General features: G+C 38.0%; 1 long non-coding RNA gene across 4 annotated transcripts in view; it reads right to left on the bottom strand.

Moving 5' to 3' along the window:
• Nucleotides 1-19,632, bottom strand: part of LOC138376832 (uncharacterized) — a 57,685-nt gene that overhangs the window by 31,141 nt on the left and 6,912 nt on the right. For 2 of the 4 annotated variants that reach the window (XR_011231752.1, XR_011231751.1), the window contains exons 2-3: nt 16,048-16,117; nt 4,119-4,289 (exon numbers count right to left, since the gene is read on the bottom strand). This is a non-coding gene — a long non-coding RNA (uncharacterized lncRNA). Of the gene's footprint in view, nt 1-4,118; nt 4,290-16,047; nt 16,176-19,632 lie in introns of all 4 variants that reach the window. The other 2 variants (XR_011231750.1, XR_011231749.1) reach the window with 1 other exon arrangement.

Genomic DNA, 19,632 nt, shown 5'->3' with positions numbered 1-19,632 from the left:
TGATGGGTTAAAAGTGCATTTTAAAATTTTTCTTTCTTTTTCCCTGTACAGTAGCATTTCAAGACAGTCCCTTCTTCCCCCTTCCCTTCCCCTCTCACCATGTGCTCAAGAAAGTCCCTGCTGAAAAGAACAGTAACCCAGCGGGCAAGACATGACGCCTTCCGCACTGGCCCTGAGCAGCACAGCACAATCCACAGTCTCAACAGCGGTTAAGGGCACAGACCTCAGAGCCAAAAGCTCTAGGTTACAATCTCAATTCTCCTATCTCCTAGCTGAATAAACCTTGATAAAGTCACTTAACCTCTCTAAATTTTCTCAAGTATATAAATGAATACAATTTATTAAACAGGTAAGTTAAGATAATACAGAAAAGTACTTTACACAGAGCCTGGCATTTATTTAGTAGTTCAACTAATGTTAAGATATTATTATCTGTATTAATAGGAAAAAAAAAAAGCCACCTGTCCATTCCTTAAAAAAAAAAAAAAAAAAGATTGTCTTACCTGTTCGTGTTGTTCTAACAGAATACTTGAGGCTGGGGAATTTATAAATAAAAGAAGTTTATTTGGCCCATAATTCCGGTGGCTATAAAGACCAAAAGCATGGCACCAGCATCAGCTCGGCTGCCGGTAAAGGCCTCAGCTGCACTAGCACATGGTGGAGAAACGGAAAGGCAAGCAGGCCTGTGTGAAGGGGGACCACACAGGAGAGGACCCTCACTTTACAGCACCCACTCTCGGGGAACTGATCCATTCCTTCCCACAAGGGAGAGAACATGCTCCCTGGAGAGGGCATTAGTCTCCTCAGGAGGGATCCACCTCCCTGACCAAACACCTGCCACCAGGCCCCACCTCCCAACACTGCCTCACCGATTTTTTTGTCAGGGACGAATCACATCCAAACCACAGCAGAGAAGTCACATTAAATACACAGTATGTACAGTCCACCCTCAGGATCCAGGGGTTCTGGATCCAGGGGTTCTGCATCCAGGGATTCAACCAAGCATGGAGAGAAAACATCTCGGGGAAGAAAATTCCACAAAGTTCCAAAAAGGAAACCTTGAATTTGTCACATGAATAAAGTGATATACAGGCATCATAATGGGTATTAGAAGTAATGATTTAAAGTATATGGGAGGATGTGTGTAAGGTATATGTAATTACAATGCCATTTTATATAAGGAACTTGAGCACCTGTGGTCCTGGAACCAATTTCTCACAGATAATGAGGGATGTCTACCAAATTAAACTTTCTAAAATATAAAAAGTTCTGCAATTTAAAAACACATGTGAGCCCCAAGATTTTGAATAAGTGATTGTGGTCCTGCACCTTTATAAACTCTTCTTATGAAAAAATAATTAATAATGACTTATTGTATTTATTTTTTTAAGTCAGCCAGATTCCAAGTTGCCCATAGTTGTTTATTTTACAGTTATAGAGGTGCCAAGGGTTCAGCGGGAGTCCCTGCCAAAGGGCCAATCACTGTAGATGAATACATGCTCCTTTTTTCTAGAACCCTAACTTCTGTTGATAAGAATACATTCATAGTAAGACTGTTCACATAACGTCAGTCTTGTCGAGTTAACAACAAACTCCATTTGCAATGGCGTGGACTACATATTTGTTTACCACCTTAGTCCTTGTATTTGGTACTGGAAAAAAAAATCAGTGAGTAGATTGCATTATCTGCTACCCGGCATAACTGTATTACAGGCTTACTTGCCTAATTCACGATTCAAGATTTAGTGAGTTGCTTGAGCTCTTATTATAAAGGTATGGAATGAGTGATGAGAAGGATGTATCAGGACATTTTCACATACATGTAAGAGAAAAATCCAAAGTAAATTGGATTAAACAAGGTGTTTACTGACTCGTATAACTGACAGTGTAAAGGCATAGCACCTTCACGGAAGGCTTGAGCTAGCAGCTCAACTGAGGTGACCAGGGCATGGTTTTTCTCCACTCTGTTCCTTCAGTGTTGACTTCTTATTCAACTAGCTTTCCTTTGATGGTCAGAAGATAACTGCCAGGAGTTCAATGACTACGTTTTCAGGTTGAAATTAAGAAAAAAAAAAAAAGTGCCTTCATCCCTGCATTCCTAGCAAATGTCTTAAGATTCATTCTGACTGATCAGGCTTAAGTCACATGCCTGCCATGATTGGCTTAGGTAAGACACATGATCCATTCCTACAAACCCATCAAAACTTATATGAAACAAAGCACATTAAAGTTGACCTTAGTGATTTAAATTTCTTATATTACTAAACAACGATATTACTGCATTTAAACTGATGGGTAAAGCACATCATATAACTTTCCCTATCTTCTTAAAAAGTTACTCTCCCAGATTTTCATCACAACCTATCAAGAAAAAAAATTAAAATTTTCCCTTAACGTAAATCACTTTTTGAAGGATTCAAAATGTACTACTAGATTACCTGGGAAAATCAAAACCACAAGTTCATGATTATTCTTGTTAACATAACTGAAAGCAACACCATAGATTTTCAAGAAGAAAAAGAGGTCCTTACCCCATACTTTTTTGAGATTATTATAACAACTTAAAAGATAGAAGAGTACAGGAATATCTTGACTTTGGCAAAAAACAAAGGAAAAAAAAAAAGAAGTGGTTTGTTTCATACAGCCTTAAAATATAAGACACTAGATAATCCATCCTATGGCTCAAGACCCCTCTTACCATACTCACCACCACACCTCTTCTCTTGCCCCGCCCAAAACACAGGTCCTAGGAACACAGTGGGGGATGCACATTTTAGGGAATCTTATTGTGAATGTGCACCTCAAAGCCAAATACAAATCATTCCTGCACTGTTTCCTAATGTTCACGTCCCTCAGTCTTACAATTAGCACAGAAAACACAAAGTTTACTCTCAGATTTTATAATGGAGAAGAAAGCAAAATTACATTTATTAGACTGAAAGCCAATACTCAAACATGTACGAGTATTCTAGTTCTGATGGTAAAGTTGCACAAAAACAAAAGGCAAAATCCAAGCAATATATTTTAGAGTAGAACTAACCACCTGAACATATATTACACACTAGTCATCTTAAATAAAAAGTCAAACTTCACTAATAATCCTAGAGGAAAGTAGTGTGGTTAAAGAAAAGGACATGAATTAGAAGAAAATCTCTATTCAATTGCGTGGACTGGTTTTTCAAATACTCCACCATTCAAATAATTCAGTTCAACAACTATGTACTTAGGAATTCACTAAGAAGAACGCATAAATGTCAGACACGATAGGGATATAAACATAGCCTTTGACTTCAAACACTCCTGAATAGCATAAAACATAATCAAGTAGAAATGCCTGAGACACTAAAAGATAGGGCTTTGGGTAATCAGAAAAGGAAGAAATCAAACGAATGTGGATGATTTCTATAGCAAATAACAGAAAATCTCAAGGCAAAACTACTTAAACAATAAAGCAATTCAGGTAGGGTGGCTGTAGGCACAGTAGACGGGGCTCCAGTTCTACTTTTCTGCGATCCTGTTGGTGCTGCCCTCCGTCATGGAGGCATCGCCTTTGAGCTACTAGAAAAATGGCTACAGCAGTCCCAGATGTCACATCCAGATAAAACCAGCCCTGGAGAGAAGAGGGACCATCTTTTTTCTTCCTTTTCTCAAATGCAAGAAAACCTTCCCCAGAAGCCTCTTGCAGAGTTCTCTTTTATCTCCCATCAGCCAGAACTGTCTCTCATATCCATTACTAGAACAATCACTTCCAGAGGGAATGAGATCCACTACAACTAAGATTACCATGGATACTGGTAACCATCATGACCATCACTTCAGTGTTGGCTGAATATTTCAAGAATATTTCTGGCCTTGGAATGAAGAAGAAATAAAAAAGAAAAATACATAAGCAAAGGAAGAGATGTGCCTAACTGGAAGAAGAAAGCCAAATTCTGAAATCATACATTAAATACACTGTCAGGGATAAACAAGTCTCTTAGACTGCACTGTTGTCTTTCCCAGTGATACAAAAATTAACTTACTGTTCATCAGTAAATGCTAAGAATGCAGAAGTCGTCCTATTTTTATGGAAAGGATTGAGGTTATTTAATTTTATCAGTGGGGACAATCAGACTTACCACTCCTCATCAGTGGAGCCACCCATTCAGCTACGTCTGGGCTTAGAACATTCCACATTATGCATCCAGATGACTCTGCAGACTCACTGCCAGTAGTTCTTCCTTGAAGGTTTCTTCTCATCTGGGGAAGAGGTTTCACTCAAAAATCCACACACTCCAAACCGGCCCTATCTGCAAATGAAAGCATGCAATTAGGAGGCAAAAAGCTGCAGGGAGCAATTCCCCCTCCCCCATCTCTAATTAACTGATCCATATGAAAACTGAACTCAAACATCAGACTAAGCACCATGTTTAAACTAAGCAACCTACACTTTAACACTTGTAATGAGCTTATTATATGTGGTTACCACCCTTTTCCCATCATACAAATCTGTCATTGCTTCCACAGTATACCAGGTACAACCCTAGCAAACATTGCCAGTAGGCAGAATTCAGCAGACAGATATTTTTGTTGGACCCACGCAAGGTTGGTCTCCACAGTGTGTTAAAGGATAGCTACCTACATTTATAAATCAGAAGACTTCACGTGAAAAATCAACACTTCTAGCTCTCTAGAAAAATAAGAAAATCTGGCAATACTGCACCCACGTTCCCACATGGTAATAATCTGCTGGAGCCGATTAACAGTGAACCCTTAGGTGGGGCATGGACTTCGCCGTTCTCCAAAGACAATGCCACTCTTTCATGTTACAACCTGGCTCACGGTTACCTGCCTGGACTCCACAGGCAGCTGAGCTTCCAAATTCTGCTACGTATTTCTAGTAGCTCCCAGGGAACATTTTATTATTGCCAAAGCCAGGCATGTTTTTCTGCCTTGAGGATATAATATAGCATAAGGGAATAACATGGGCTTAGTCAGAGCACCCAAGACCTGAGTTCTAATTCTGTAAATGACTAGCTATGGGATCTCAGGCCTGTTTTTAACCTAAAATATATTTCTTCATTTACAAGCACCCAAATAAACCTACAAGCATTTAACACAGTAGGCAAACAGGCCTAAAATCTAACCTGTCCAAGCCAAACTGATAATCTTAAATCCACTGCTTCCTCATTCTTCCTCATCTCAATAAATCATACCATGATTCACACAGTTCTGCTCAAGCCACAAACATGAAAGTCCTTACCATATACTCTCCTTGTCCCCCAAAATCATCAGCAAGGCAATTGATTCGCCCCCCAAAATACATAATTTGAACAGATGGCTAGAATTCCAGCCATGAAAACAAATAGCAATTCCTCCCTCAGAATCAAATACTTTGCTGAAATTGCCTATAAATTCAACTACTTAAATAATAATAGCTTCAAATGTCAAGGTTCCATGTTATGAGCAATATTAATATTCCATTAAAAGGAAAATGAAGACAAATATTGGGGATGCTGCACATCACTCCTTGCAAGGTATTGATATCACAATTCATAAGCTTATGCAATTCTTCAACTCTAAGCTGACAAGGAACTCAGAGGCTATGCTAAATCTTATAATGAAATTGGGAAAACCAAAAGAATATTGTTAGCAGAACTAAAGTGATTTTAGGAACGTTGCAGGATACATGATCAATACTCAAAAATGAACTCTATTTGTATAAAACAATTGTTCAAAGAACAATCAGAAACTGACACTGTAAAAAAAGTTCATTTATAACATGAAAATATGAATTATTAATCAATTATCAAATCATGTGCAAAGACAAATAGAGAGAGATACTATGTTCATAGATCAGTGCAGTCAATGGTGTTAACATGTCAATTCTCCCCAATTTAAGCAATAGAGTCAGCGCAATTCTAGTTAAAATCCCAGCAGACTTTTTTGTAGAAATTGACACGTTGATTCTAAAATCACACAGAAATGCAAAAAAGATAGAATAGTGAAAATAACTTTGAAAAAGAATACCATTTGAAACCTTATACTATGTGAATTCAAGGTTTTTGATAAAGCCATAAAAAGAAAGTACTGATACATACAACATGGATAAACCTTGAACATACTAAGTAAAAGAAACAGTTACAAAAGGCCACATATTACCTACTGTGCTGACAGAAATGTAAAATTGTACAGCTACTCTGGAAAACAGCCTAGCAGCTCCTCAAAATATTAAACGTAGAATTACCATATGATCCAGCATTTCCACTCCTAGGTATATATCCAACATAAATTAAAACATGTCCACACAAAAAAACCTGTACGTGAATTTTCATAGCAGTGTTGTTCATCACAGTTGTTTGGGTTCACTCACTCACTATCTATTCATTAGTGAATAGAGAAGTCAAATGTTGCATATCCTACAATGGAATAATATTTAGCCATAAAAGAGAATGATGTACTGATATACACTGTCCAGATCAAACTTGAAACATTATGCTAAATGAAAAAAAGCCAGTTGGCCACACAGCATATAATTCCATTTATATTACATGTCCAAAGAGGCAAATCTAAAAAGACAAAATATGTCAGTGGTTGCCAGGGGCTGAGGAGAGGGAAAAACGGGGAATGACTGCTAATTTCTTTTTTTGGGGGGGGGCCTGATGAAAATATTGTAAAATTAGACAGTGGCAAGGGCTGTACAACACTGACGTATGTACTTGAAAAAGGTGTTTATGTTATATGAATAATCTCCATAAGGCTGTTACAATAAAAAAAATAATTTCTCCCCTCACTCCCGCAAAACAGAAAAATGGGTTATTTCCTTAGGATGTACTCTCGGAAGTACTAAGTTCCGCTCTGTGACATGTGCCAAAGTGCTTCTGAAACAGGTTCCACAGACTTGTACTCCCTCCAGCACTGCATTTAGCACCTGTGTCACTGTGCGCGTGTCTGAATCAGCATCTCTTAAATCTGATAAAAAGTTTTTATTATTGGTTGAACACTTTCCCCTCCTATTTTCATCATATATTTCTTTCCAAACGGTCAGTTCTTAGCCTTTAAAATTTACCATCTTTATGCATACAGCACAAATGCTTCAATTTCTCAGGAAATGTAGAAATAGTTACTTTCTTGCCATTTTGGTCAGCAATAATTAACTCATTCCAATGGGTTCCTTTTCAGCTTTTAACAATAAAATCTGCCTTGAAGTCAAATATTTTGAACAGTTATAAGAACCACTCTGCTTCTCAGACAGGGAAATTAAGAAGGTCACTACAATACGAGTCCACCTGGGTTACGTCTATTTCCAGTTTCCCGACTGCAATTCACTTTCAAGTGAAATGTCCAAGTGGCTCCCAAGATATTTTAAAACCATAAGGTGTAGCAGAAAGGAAATGAAACATTTATTAGCATCTTGTACAAGCCAAGTGCGTTATGTGTATTACTTCATTTAATCTTAGTAAGCCTATTACCCTCACTTAAATGAAAAGGAAAATAAAAATCACCCAGCGTAAGAACTTGCCATGCAGCAAATCTGTGCCAGAGTTAGGGATCAAACTGAGGTGTGTCTACCTCCAAAGTCCATATTCTTTCTGCCACTTTACAGTGCTTCCCAAGCTTACTGACTCTGAAAAATCAGAAAGGACTTCAAACGTGAGTTCTGCCACTTACTGTGTGACTAGTTACTAAGCTAATTTAGAACAGTTTACAAAAACAAAATAAATGTAAAAAGAGGAGGCTAAAAACTCACTGTGGAATGAAACTTTTTTAAAAATAACATTTTTTTTAAAACAGCAAAATGTATGGAATAATTATAAACACTTCTCGACTTTATCTCAAGATTCACTTTACCTTCCAACAAACAGAGACACCTGCATGTCCATTCACAAACATAGAATGTGGATGAAAAACATTTTTTAGTGACTACACTGCCAGTCTCTAAATAAGAAATACATCATTTCTCAGTAAAAAAGTCCACGTTGACTACACTGCTTTTTATTCTTCTTTACCCTGTGAGAAGCGCTTTCCGCAACACATGCGCAGTCCCAAATGTGGCATTGCAGGGTAAGAGAAATGGCCACTGAACAGAAAAAGACTACAAGAGCTTGCGAGCAAGCAGTAATACAGCACAGAAAAGGACACAGCTAAAAACAAGGCAAAACAACAACAGCCTACTCTACCCTAGGTAACAGGTACCTTTCCTGTGGCAAAGGAAAAAACATTTAAATTATAAAACCCTTAAAGGATCTTTGATTGACTTTAAAAATTGCTACTTTAAGGCCCAGCACAGTGGCTGGCGCCTGTAATCCTAGCACTCTGGGAGGCCGAAGGAGGAGGATCCCTTCAGCTCAGGAGTTCAAGACCAGCTTGAGCAAGAGTGAGACCCCACCTCTACCACAAACAGAAAAAATTAGCCAGGCATGGGGGCGCATGCCTGTCGTCCCAGCTACTCGGGAGGCTGAGGCAGGAGGATCGCTTGAGCCGAGGAGTAGGAGGTTGCAGTGAGATATGACGACTCCACCGGCACTCTGGCCCCAGCGACTAAGACCTGTCTCAAAAAAAAATTGCTACCTTAAGACCCAAACAAGTACTTGACAAGATTGGGACTGGTAATTTCCAAGGATGCAATACACCAATACATCTCAGCAATTCTTCCACAAGAATTTTCACAGTCATAAAACAAAAGTCAAATCAAACATTAACATAAGAATTCTTACATGCTAAATTTTCTTTTTCTAAGAACTCTCTCACTCTGACACATAACAAGGGTAGCAATATCTAATAAAACTGCCATACTACACATAGAGGAAGGCTGTCAAAAAAACACATTTTTCTTCTAGAAGTATTTTAATATTAAGACATCAGTAGGACTTGGGCAGTCTAAAAAATATGAACGTATTTACAGGCCCATATTTCACCATAGGGCTATTTAAAATAATTGTACTTTACATAGAGTCAGGAACGGTTTTTGTTAGCCAGTATAAAACAATCAGGCTATTGTACAATGGTGAGAGAGCTCTTGAGAAAAAAATTACTGCTTAAGTAATTCTTGTCTCCAGTTGACTCTGCCACATTCTGCTCTCCATAAACACCATCATTTTTAATCATAACTTTACTGACAGCTTTGCCCTTGTCAAACAAAATTTTCACTTTCCAATAAGACCCTTTCAAACTGAAGCAATAAAAAGCAATGCTTATATGATCACAATATTTGCTAAGGTAAAATGTTATAGAATAGTATGTATAATAAGATCTTACTTTTGTGAAAAAGCATATATTCACTGATTTATCTGGAAGGACATTCATCAAAATATTACCAGTGGTTGGTTATCCTGCGGTGGTAGGAGTAAAGGTTTCTTCTTTACCTTATATGTACTTTCTGATGCTCTATATTAAACACTTTTTTTTCATATGTACATGAGAGAGAACAATTTGAGTTAGAGGATAGGAAATGTAGGTGTCTTATTAATTCAATACCACCAGTTCAAATCCACTTATTCAGAATTAACATAAAGCAAATGTTGCTCAAGAAATACCAATAAATTCCCCTGAGCCAACAAAGTTCAATTTTTAAACAATAAACTTCCTCAGATAAGAAAATGATGTCTTTAATTTCATGTCTCTTTACTGGAGAGCTGGGGGGAGGGTAGGAAATGGGCTGGAATGTCCAGGTAACCATAGGAAAGATAATAGGAAAAAACTCGAGAAACAAAACAGAATCATTTCATTGATTTAGTGACATTTATTTGTAGAAGAAATCACGGAGTAGCAGAAGTAAATGATCAGAAAATGTAAGCAAGCACTTCAAGAGTAATAATGGGCAAAAGAAGAAAAAAGCCAGAAAAAAAAAACTTCAAAGAACTGAACTCAGACATATTTATGTAAATCATAGGGGGGAAAAAAGGGTAGATAATGCTGTATCACTAACTGAATCAGATCTGCTTTCTGGACGAGAAAAGGAACACATTTCAAAAGGCTTATTTACTGCTCAGTAGCGAAACCAAGAACACTCTCAGAGGAATCTGAAGATCTTCTGTGCCTGCTTTGGAATAAGCTAAACTATTAGATATGCAGTTAAATAATTAACATACAAACATATACATAGCTAATTATATGCATTAAATGAATCTCAAAGTAATCATCAGATGTGAAGAGAACATAATTTTGAAAAAGAAAGAAAGTAAAGGACTGAGGTAATTTCAGTAACTCCTACGAAGAAATTACCTTTAAACCAAAACAGGTAACTCTACTAGGTTAAAACATAAGAAATTGTCAATAGTCAAGCAAACACCAGCAATTTCACATGGGCCCACCCAGTGGTCTCCTGATAAATATTGAACCACAACCTCTTTTGAAAAAAAGAGCCCTGATTGGTAGCTTTTGCCCATTCTCATGTTGGAACTGTCCCACCACGGCCAGTTTCAAGCTGCCAGACGATGGCACCGAGCGCGGAGTCGGAGCGAGAGGCGCAGGCACCTCACCAACTCCAGCACACCATGGCTCCATGGAACACGCTGAGGATCAGAGCAGACCCCAAACTGTCCCACCCTTTTCTAAAACCAGGCTTTTGTCTGATTGATCCAGTTTCTGTCTTCCTTAGGTTAGAAGAAATATGCTGTTGACAGTTTAAAATACTAGTACACTGAAATCAGTCATAACAAAGAACAAATGAGACCGGTACCTGGTTTCATCCATTCAACACTTTACTGCACACCTGTTTGGTGCCAGGTAGCGTTCTGGGCATTGTGGACAGCAGGGAACAAGACAAAGGAGGTCCCTGCTCTCCTAAGAAATATATATAAAAATACATAATTTCAAGGACTGAGAAATGCCATCAAGAAATTAAAACAGTAATGGGGAAGCGATTTTAAACTGCGTGGTGAGTTAGGTGATATTTAAGCTGAGACCTTGAAGTTAAGGGGCCAGGCTCAAGATCTGGGAAAGACCATTCGGACAAAGGAAACGACTAGTGTAAAAGTCCTAAGGCAAGACCAAGCATGGCATGTTTGAAAAAGTGAACAGACTAACTTGGATAGAGTCTAATGAGCAAAGGTGAGATTGTCTGAGAGGTCATCAGAGGCAAGAAGATCTCCTGAGCCCAGGAATTCAAGACCAGCCTGGGCAACACAGCAAGACCCCATCTCTAAAAAAAAAAAAAAATTCTGCTCAGCTGGGCACGGTGGTACATGGCTGTAGTCCCAGCTACTCAAGAAGCAATGGCAGGAGACTGCCAATGTAAAAACCTCCAATAGAAGTCTCATAGTTTTAGGGAGGGATTTTCAGTGTACAACAATGTATTGGTATGCCTGTCCTCTTGGTACTGTGCCGCCTATTTAGTCCCCCCTAAAAAAAGGAGAGGAGTATAAGTACATTTACTATTTTGCATGGTAAACTAGCAGCTAGCCACAACAATCCCAGGAGTTATGATCACACCACTACACTCCAGCCTGGGCAACAGAGCAAAACCATGTCTCTTTAAAAAAAAGAAAAAACAGAAAACCGTGACTATAGCTGAAATAAACTTAGTGGTAGGACTACACACCAGCTCAGAAATAAGGATCTTATTAACCCAAGATGGTTACTTCATACGTGAAATGCTAACATATGAATCCATGTACGTCAATGTGGAATTCTAATGAAGATGACCTAATTAGTCTATAAAATAGATTCACTATGTTGTTCAGGCTAGGATCATTTCAAAACCATAGGCAAACACTTCTTGCGTGTCATCCAAAATCATTTTATTTGGTATGTAAATAGACTTTTTAAGAATTATAAAGGTCATGTTTATTTTAACATGAAAGAAGAATATAATACCAAATCTGATTTTTGTTCAAATTAGTGCTTAGGAGTTAAAGTAAAATATCAGCATATCAGTCTAAATTGCATGTTCATATTACAAAAACTGTAAAGAAATATACACACACATACACACCCACACTCCCTATAGCCGTGAAAACCAAGTCCACATTATGGCCACATAAAAGTCCCACAAGTCAATAAAGACAAATTTTTGTATATTACACAAAAAAAGGAAACTGTGTAGACTGGTTTGAGAAGAATTTATACTTGCACATAAAATTATTTATTCATTCCGGAACTACTAAGCTACTCATTTCAACAATTTATCTAAAAGGATTTTTCTTTTTAATCAACCAACAGGAAAGGAGACCTACAGCTCAGGGGAAAAAGGTTAAAAGAAAAAAAATCTTGTCTCAGCAGAATGAAATACTAAAAATCTGCATATCATTAATTCCCCTTGCACTCTCATTTCCCAACTAAATATCAGTTAAACTCCATTTTTAGACTATGCATTTAGTCTGTACAAGCATTTTTCTTTTTCTTTTTTTCATTTAAGAGCACAAATAAGCATATGCATTTAATACTCTCAATAAACTTGTGATTATTGTAGCTAGCTGCTAGTTTACCGTGCAAAACAATAAATGTACCTATATTCCTCTCCTTTTTTAAGGGGGGACTAAATAGGCGGCACGGTACCAAGAGGACAGGCATACCAATACATTTTTGTACACTGAAAATCCCTCCCTAAAACTATGAGACTTCTATTGGAGGTTTCTACAAAAAAAATAAAAACTGCTAAGAATACCATTAGGCTTTCTCAGTAATTTCTCCTTTGCTTTAACAAAAAGAGTTGAGCAAAACACAGAAGAACAATGAAGTTTTGGCTCCTGATCTCACCGGAGCCTACATCCCTGATAAAAACAAGGGTATAATATAGTCCAACTTGAAGTGTCTAGTCCATGAAAATCACCAACACTCAGAACTCGAGAAATGTAACTGAAAAGAAATATGGAGCAAGCCCAAAATAAATTTTTTACATGTTGTCACCCTATTTCCAAACCAGGTTTTCCTCTTCTTTATTTCATTTGCCTTAGCTCTCTTCATTCCTTTCCTACCTCCTCTGTCCCTTACCATTTCACTGTGTATTTTCACTTCCCATACACAAAAGTTGACTGGAAACTTACTTTATATTCTTGTATCTAAAGTTGTTTCTACTTCATTCTTATAGGACCATACCATTTGAGGGGAAGTTCAAATACTTTCGTTATAGAAACATGCACATAGGGCTGTAACCAGAATCAGGAGAAACAAGACAAGCAGCCATTCATTCAGGAACTGTGAGTGCCCATCATGAGCCAGCCTCGGTCCTGGGGACTCTGCAGTGAATAAAACAATGCTCTATCCCTGAGGGCATGAAAGCAAGACTGCACCTGGAGGATGCCTGGGGACCAGAGTAGAGGAAGCCAAGGAGAAACCTGATTGTGTAGGACACAAAACCAGAGAGGCAGGAGGTACAGATCAACGGAGGCTCTTATAGGCACAGTAAATATTCTGGCTTTTACTCTCAAGGATATAGAAAGCCACTGAATGGTTTGAACACAGGAGTGAAATAATCAGACTTTCATGTTAAAAGGATCACCCTGGTTGCTGTGTTGAGAATAGAAAAGTGCAGAAGCAGCAGGGAGACTAATGACTATGAAAATAACACAAGCAAGAGATTATGGTTGCTTACTGGGGTGGCAGCAAATTGTCATTCCATTTATAGTTAAGGCAGCATTTAAAGTATATAAAGAATGTTCTTTCGTGATAATTATTTGAATTAGATGTGGGAGTATCAGAAGGGAGTATCAAGATGTCTATGAGGTTTGGGGCCAGAGAAACTGAAAGAGGGAGTGGACATTTAAAAGATGAGGAAGAATGGAATGGAAACAATTATTGGAGGGGGTGGGAGAGAAGAAGGAGGTGACGAGTTTTCAGTTGTGACATGTTAAATTTGGGATCTAGATGTCTAGTTAAATTAGACATCTAGCTGAAAATGTTGAGTATGCACATGAACATACAAGTCTGGAGATTCGGAAAGAAATTCAGAGCAAAGATAAAATTTTTAGTCAGAAATATATAATTCTAGCTAAATGAGATGAGATCATAAGGGACTAAATAGAAATACAGAAGAGGTCTAAACATATATCCCTGGAACACTGCCTCATTTTTTAGAAGTTGGAGTGATGAAAAGGAACCAGCAAAAGAAACTGAAAATAAGCAGTAATATCCCAGAAGCAAAGGGAAGAAGGTTTCAAACAAGAGAACATTATCAACCACATCAAATGCTGTGACTGCTGCTATATTCATTGACATTAGAATTCACCAAAGAGGTCACCAGTAACATCAAAAAAGAGCTGCCATGGTAGAATGGAAGAGAAAAAAAAAACCTCACTGTAGTGGATCCAAGAGAGAGAGGGAGTACTGAAGACCACAAATATCAACTTTTCTGGAGAGTAGTAACTAAAGAAAGATGTGGTGTTGAACAAGGTTTTTTAAAGATGGGAGATATCAGTATCTGTATGCTGCATATGTATCTATATGCTGACAGGAATGATCCAGTAAAAATAGGACACTGACGCATCTCGTTGGCACGCACGAGGGGATGGACACGGAAGCAACCCAATGTCCTTGACAGGAGGAAGGGAGAGAACCCAGGGCAGCCGTGGAGACTGGGGTGAAGAACAGCAGGAAATGCAAAGAGCATGGGCAGAGGCCTGAGGGACATGGAAACACTTTCTGATCGCTTTCATTTTTCACACACAGGAAACACGTTATCAGATGAAAATGGAGAAAAGGTTAGAGGTTTGAGGAGAGAGGTGTAAAATAGTCACTTATGGGCCGGGCGCGGTGGCTCACGCCTGTAATCCTAGCACTCTGGGAGGCCGAGGCGGGTGGATCGCTCAAGGTCAGGAGTTCGAGACCAGCCTGAGCAAGAGCGAGACCCCCGTCTCTACTAAAAAAATAGAAAGAAATTATCTGGCCAACTAAAATATATATAGAAAAAATTAGCCGGGCATGGTGGCGCATGCCTGTAGTCCCAGCTACTCGGGAGGCTGAGGCGGTAGGATCACTTAAGCCCAGGAGTCTGAGGTTGCTGTGAGCTAGGCTGATGCCACGGCACTCACTCTAGCCCGGGCAACAAAGCGAGACTCTGTCTCAAAAAAATAAAAAATAAAAAAAAAACAGTCACTTATGGGAATGCTAAAGTGATTCAACCAGGGAAATGTCCTGGGATTACACCACTGTCAGCAACACAAAGGGCCTTCCTGAGGTCAGCGGTCAGGCACTGAACGGGAGACCTGGGTCAGCATGGCTGTGTTTTCCTCAGAGCACGGTCTACTGCCCAGGTGCAGGCTGAACCGGACGGAGAACTGCATGTAAACGGTGTGGGGTGGAGGGCTGGCCAGGAGAGTGCAATGGAGGAGCGCCCTACATGGAACTGAGGGCGTGCAAAAGGGAGAGATTATAATAGTGGACCATGGCTTCAAGGCAGGGAAAGTATTCAAGTAAAGATGTGCAAGAAGGGGGACAGTACAGAGGTGGCAGAAGCAATGGACTGCAGGTCCCAAACAGACAGACGTGCTGTCAAGGGGGGGTTACAGTTGTCCCACGGGGGTTTGGTTCATGGAACCACACCATACCAAAATCCCCAGATGCTCAAGTACCAGATATAAAATGGGTAGGTATTCGCATATAACCTATACATATCCATATACTTTAAAGCATCTCTAGATTACTCATATGCAAATGCCATGTAAGTAGCTGTTATACTGTAGTTTTAAAATTTGTATTTTTTTTTAGAGACAGGGTTTAGTATTTTTGATCCACAGTTGGTTGAATCCTCACATGTGGAACCCACAGACACAGAGGGTCTACTGTATTTCACAGAAGTTGGAAATAGAGGATGTGGAGGCCCCAGTGGAATTATGCCAAATGAAATATCCTTAGTAAAGTATGGGCAGTTCTGCTTAAAATGTTATAGAACTACCTTAAACACTAAAGCAAAACATCACCCTGGGCAAAGTGGGCCCGCAGATGAGGAAAGCTGGGAAGCAAAATTAAAGATAGAGAATTATATCACAGGAATTGTAGCTGGGGGTCCCAGACATAGAATTCTCAAGAAAACTATTTCCAGCAGTCCTAGGGCGTCAGCTTTGAACAACCTGTCCAACTCAGAAGGCAAAAATGCCAGATCACAATCAAATGAGCTAAAATACACCACACCTTTCCCCTCGATCCCTTTTCCGCACGGAGCTGGACCCTGAGCAGGCGAGGACGTCATACTGAAGAGAATCTGGCAAAGTAAAATGAGAAATCAAGTAGGAATCTTCCTCCAAAGCAGGCTTCTAGGTCTGAAACAGTGGGAACCAAAGAAGAGTTCAGAATTGTGTGAGCGTCTCAACACTGATTATACTGAACTGCACCTCCTAATGACTAAAATAAGATTACGAATGACAGGTGACCCCAAGAGTTTTTATTACCTGGACGTTACTGGAAAAGTTATCTGATCTTACTAAGAGCTCATCCAGAGGTAGAGACTGAATCTATAGAGGGTCTGAAGGCACAGTGAAAACTGTTTTCTGCTTAACCTTACCAAGTCCCATCCACTGAACATACTAGTTCCATAGATACCCATAAATTCCCACTACATGTAAGGTATAAAATATACCCAATGCTAGAGGTAGTAAAAATTCATTTTTGCTTTACTAAGCAAAAAGTGAAAGCAAATTATTAAGTCAAATAAAACAAAAGTCATTTTAGGTTTGAGTACAACTACAAAATTTGATCACAGAAGATGTCATAAGAAATCTTAGCATGAGTTTCTAAGCAGGCAAGCAACAAAACAGAAATATCATGGCTCACCATTTAGTCATTTTCAAAGTCACCTCTGTTTAATGCAGACTTATCTAATGCATTCTAGGAAAAGGAGTGAGTATGTGTTACCATAATTTTGACTAAAATACATTTACAGGTATTTTATAGTGTCAAGATAAAGACAATTTATTACCAAGTCTTTTTGGCATTTCAATTCAGAAACCCCATCTGGATGCAGTCACAGAGCAGTCTCAATTAAATTCTAATCCATTCATAATTTGGTAGTATTACAGAAAGATTCAAGCATACTTAAGCTTTGAACTGAGGCAGCAAGTCAATATTTAATATGCTAAATTCCAAGTTTTTCCAGGAAGTATGAAAAAAAAAATCAGAAAAAATGCTATCACCTAACTAGCAAGCAAGCATTAAGGATAAGCACATGTTTTACTCAGTTCCTCTCAAGAATACACAGGGAACCTACAATGCCACCCATTCTGATACATTACTAACATTTAACATTCAATAAAATGTTAAAATATTTGTTTCATAAAAACTGAGATAAGAAAACACTAAAACAGGCCAGGTGGGGTGGCTAGTACCTGTAATCCCAGCAGTTTGGGACACAGAGGCTAGGAGTTCCAGACCAGCCTCGGCAACATAGCAACACCTTGTGTCTACAAAAAATTTGAAAATTAGCCGGGCATGGCAGTGCAAGCTTATTATCCCAGCTACTCAGGAGGCTGAGGTAGGAGCACTGCTTGAGCCCAGGTGTCTGAGGTTGCAGTGAGTGACAGTCATGCCACTGCACTCCAGCATGGGTGACAGAGTGAGACCCTGTCTCTGAAATAAAAAAAAAACTAACAACAACAAAAAAAACACTACAATAAATCAAAACCAATAAGCATGTTTCATTGTGAGTGAAAAATCTTATAAAACCTTAAAAAAATCCCAGATTCATCCTAAAACAGATGAGAAACCTAAACATTTTCATGTTTTTTAAAAAGATAACTGGGAATTAAAAACATAATAGCAACCTATACTAGACAATAAACGTGAGAAATCTGTTATATAGCATTTAAATAAAAATTTTAAAATTCAAAAATGTTTTCTACAAATGCTAATTAATAAACTCTCACAATCTACACAGGCAAACATGGGCACAGCTGCAAATGCCTTGTTAGCATCATTCTGTATCACTTGATTAATTACATCTGAGAGAAAAGAAATTCCTTCGAGATCACTCTGAAGGGCCTTACAAAAAAATGAACCACCCCCCACAGCAGACACATCTACCTCGATGAAGAAAACACCAACATTTCAAATATTCCAACAATTACAAAATAGGATAATCCTGGAATTTACTCAGCCTCAAAACATTATGAACTACTCCAACACAGGAATAATACTTTAAAAACATTTACAGTGTTTTCTAAAATACAAAAAATATTCATTATGAATCCTGATTTCTCGGAAAAAATTATTTTAACATGTCTCCATGCTGTTGATTGTCAAGAATTCTGATGATGTGCTTATCCAAAAAAAAATGCCAGGCACTTTTTATTTAACATATCACAGCCTGCTTACATTGTTCTTTATCATCACTATTAGATTTCTTGTCAACACCAGACTGATAGTGGTAAATCGTCAAGAAATACACATTTCTTCCTCCAAGAAATACACGTTTAAAGAAAAACTATCACAACTCTCTACCACTAAAATTTGAGGGATTCTTTCCCTTATTCCTAGGAACAACAATCATAAAAAGCTAATAGCCAGTAAGTCTAAAATCTAAAACTTCTATTTGAATGTATACGTTATTTTCAACAATGTATAAACTATTATAAGCATTGACAAGTCAAAAGGGTCCACCAAAATTCAAAAGCTAACTGCAAAAAAATTAGTAATCTACATTATTTTGTAAAGATCAAGATTGGCTTTGGAATACATTAACTCAGACTTCTGAAGAAGCCAAATATTGTTTTTAAACATATGTAAATAAGATAAAAATAGGCAATGCAACCTTACAATAAATGCAATACTAAAAATTTCATCTTCTTTTTAATAAGCACTTTTATCAGTTGTAAAACTACGGTAAAGTCCATATATGGAACCACAAATTATTACTAATAATCCTTCCAATTTCAGCACTATCAAGCTAATACTGTATTTGTTTGTAAATAGTAAAGAAAAGGACAAAATAAATTCCTGAAATGGTGCTTTACTTAAAAACGTTTCTTATGGAAAAGGAATCCAATGTTTATCATCAGTGATTTTTAAAAATAGAAAATATTGCTGTTGCAAAGATTATTTACAGAACACAGAACCAGAAGTCCATGATCTTTCAATAAATACACTGTACTAAAATCTTCTTGTGAGAGAGAGATAAAACACCAGTCTGTTAAATCTCTTCCTCCCTTCTTTTTAAAATGTAGATAGATTTTATTAAACTGAAAATATGAAAGTGTAAGCCAATAATCTTAGCCCTCTTAAGTTACTTATTATCTTTTCAATAGACTGTTATGAATTTACATTTCCTGCAGTTCACCTGCCACCTTTCCCAACTTAAAGCAGGCACTAGGGGTTTAAGACAGTCTCCACTTGCAACATCGATTATAAGAAAGAACTTTATGCTCGTTTAAAAAAAGGATTATTGTGAGTTTTGTTCGTCCCCAGAAACACCACTCAACACAGATCCCAGCACATAATAGATGTTTAATGAATATCTGTTGAGTAAATGGTAATGTTTAATTGTATTAGTGCAACATTAGTTTTTTTTCCTGCTTCAATTTACAGTTCTCCCTTTTTGGAAAAGACACTCAAGACCACAGAAGTCCCTCAAAAGCACATAAACAACTTTACTCACAATGAAAAATAAAGCTGGGTCTCAAAATACAATCCCAGCGCCTCTTTATGTTCTCCATTATTTTTAAACAAAATGAGAAATAAAGCCTGCTTTTAAGAAATAGATAATGTATACCAACTTTCCTCAAAATA

Source organism: Eulemur rufifrons, chromosome 29, assembly GCF_041146395.1.
Source record: "Eulemur rufifrons isolate Redbay chromosome 29, OSU_ERuf_1, whole genome shotgun sequence".
Lineage (NCBI taxonomy): Eukaryota > Metazoa > Chordata > Mammalia > Primates > Lemuridae > Eulemur > Eulemur rufifrons.
This window is presented reverse-complemented; position numbering and strand designations above follow the sequence as displayed.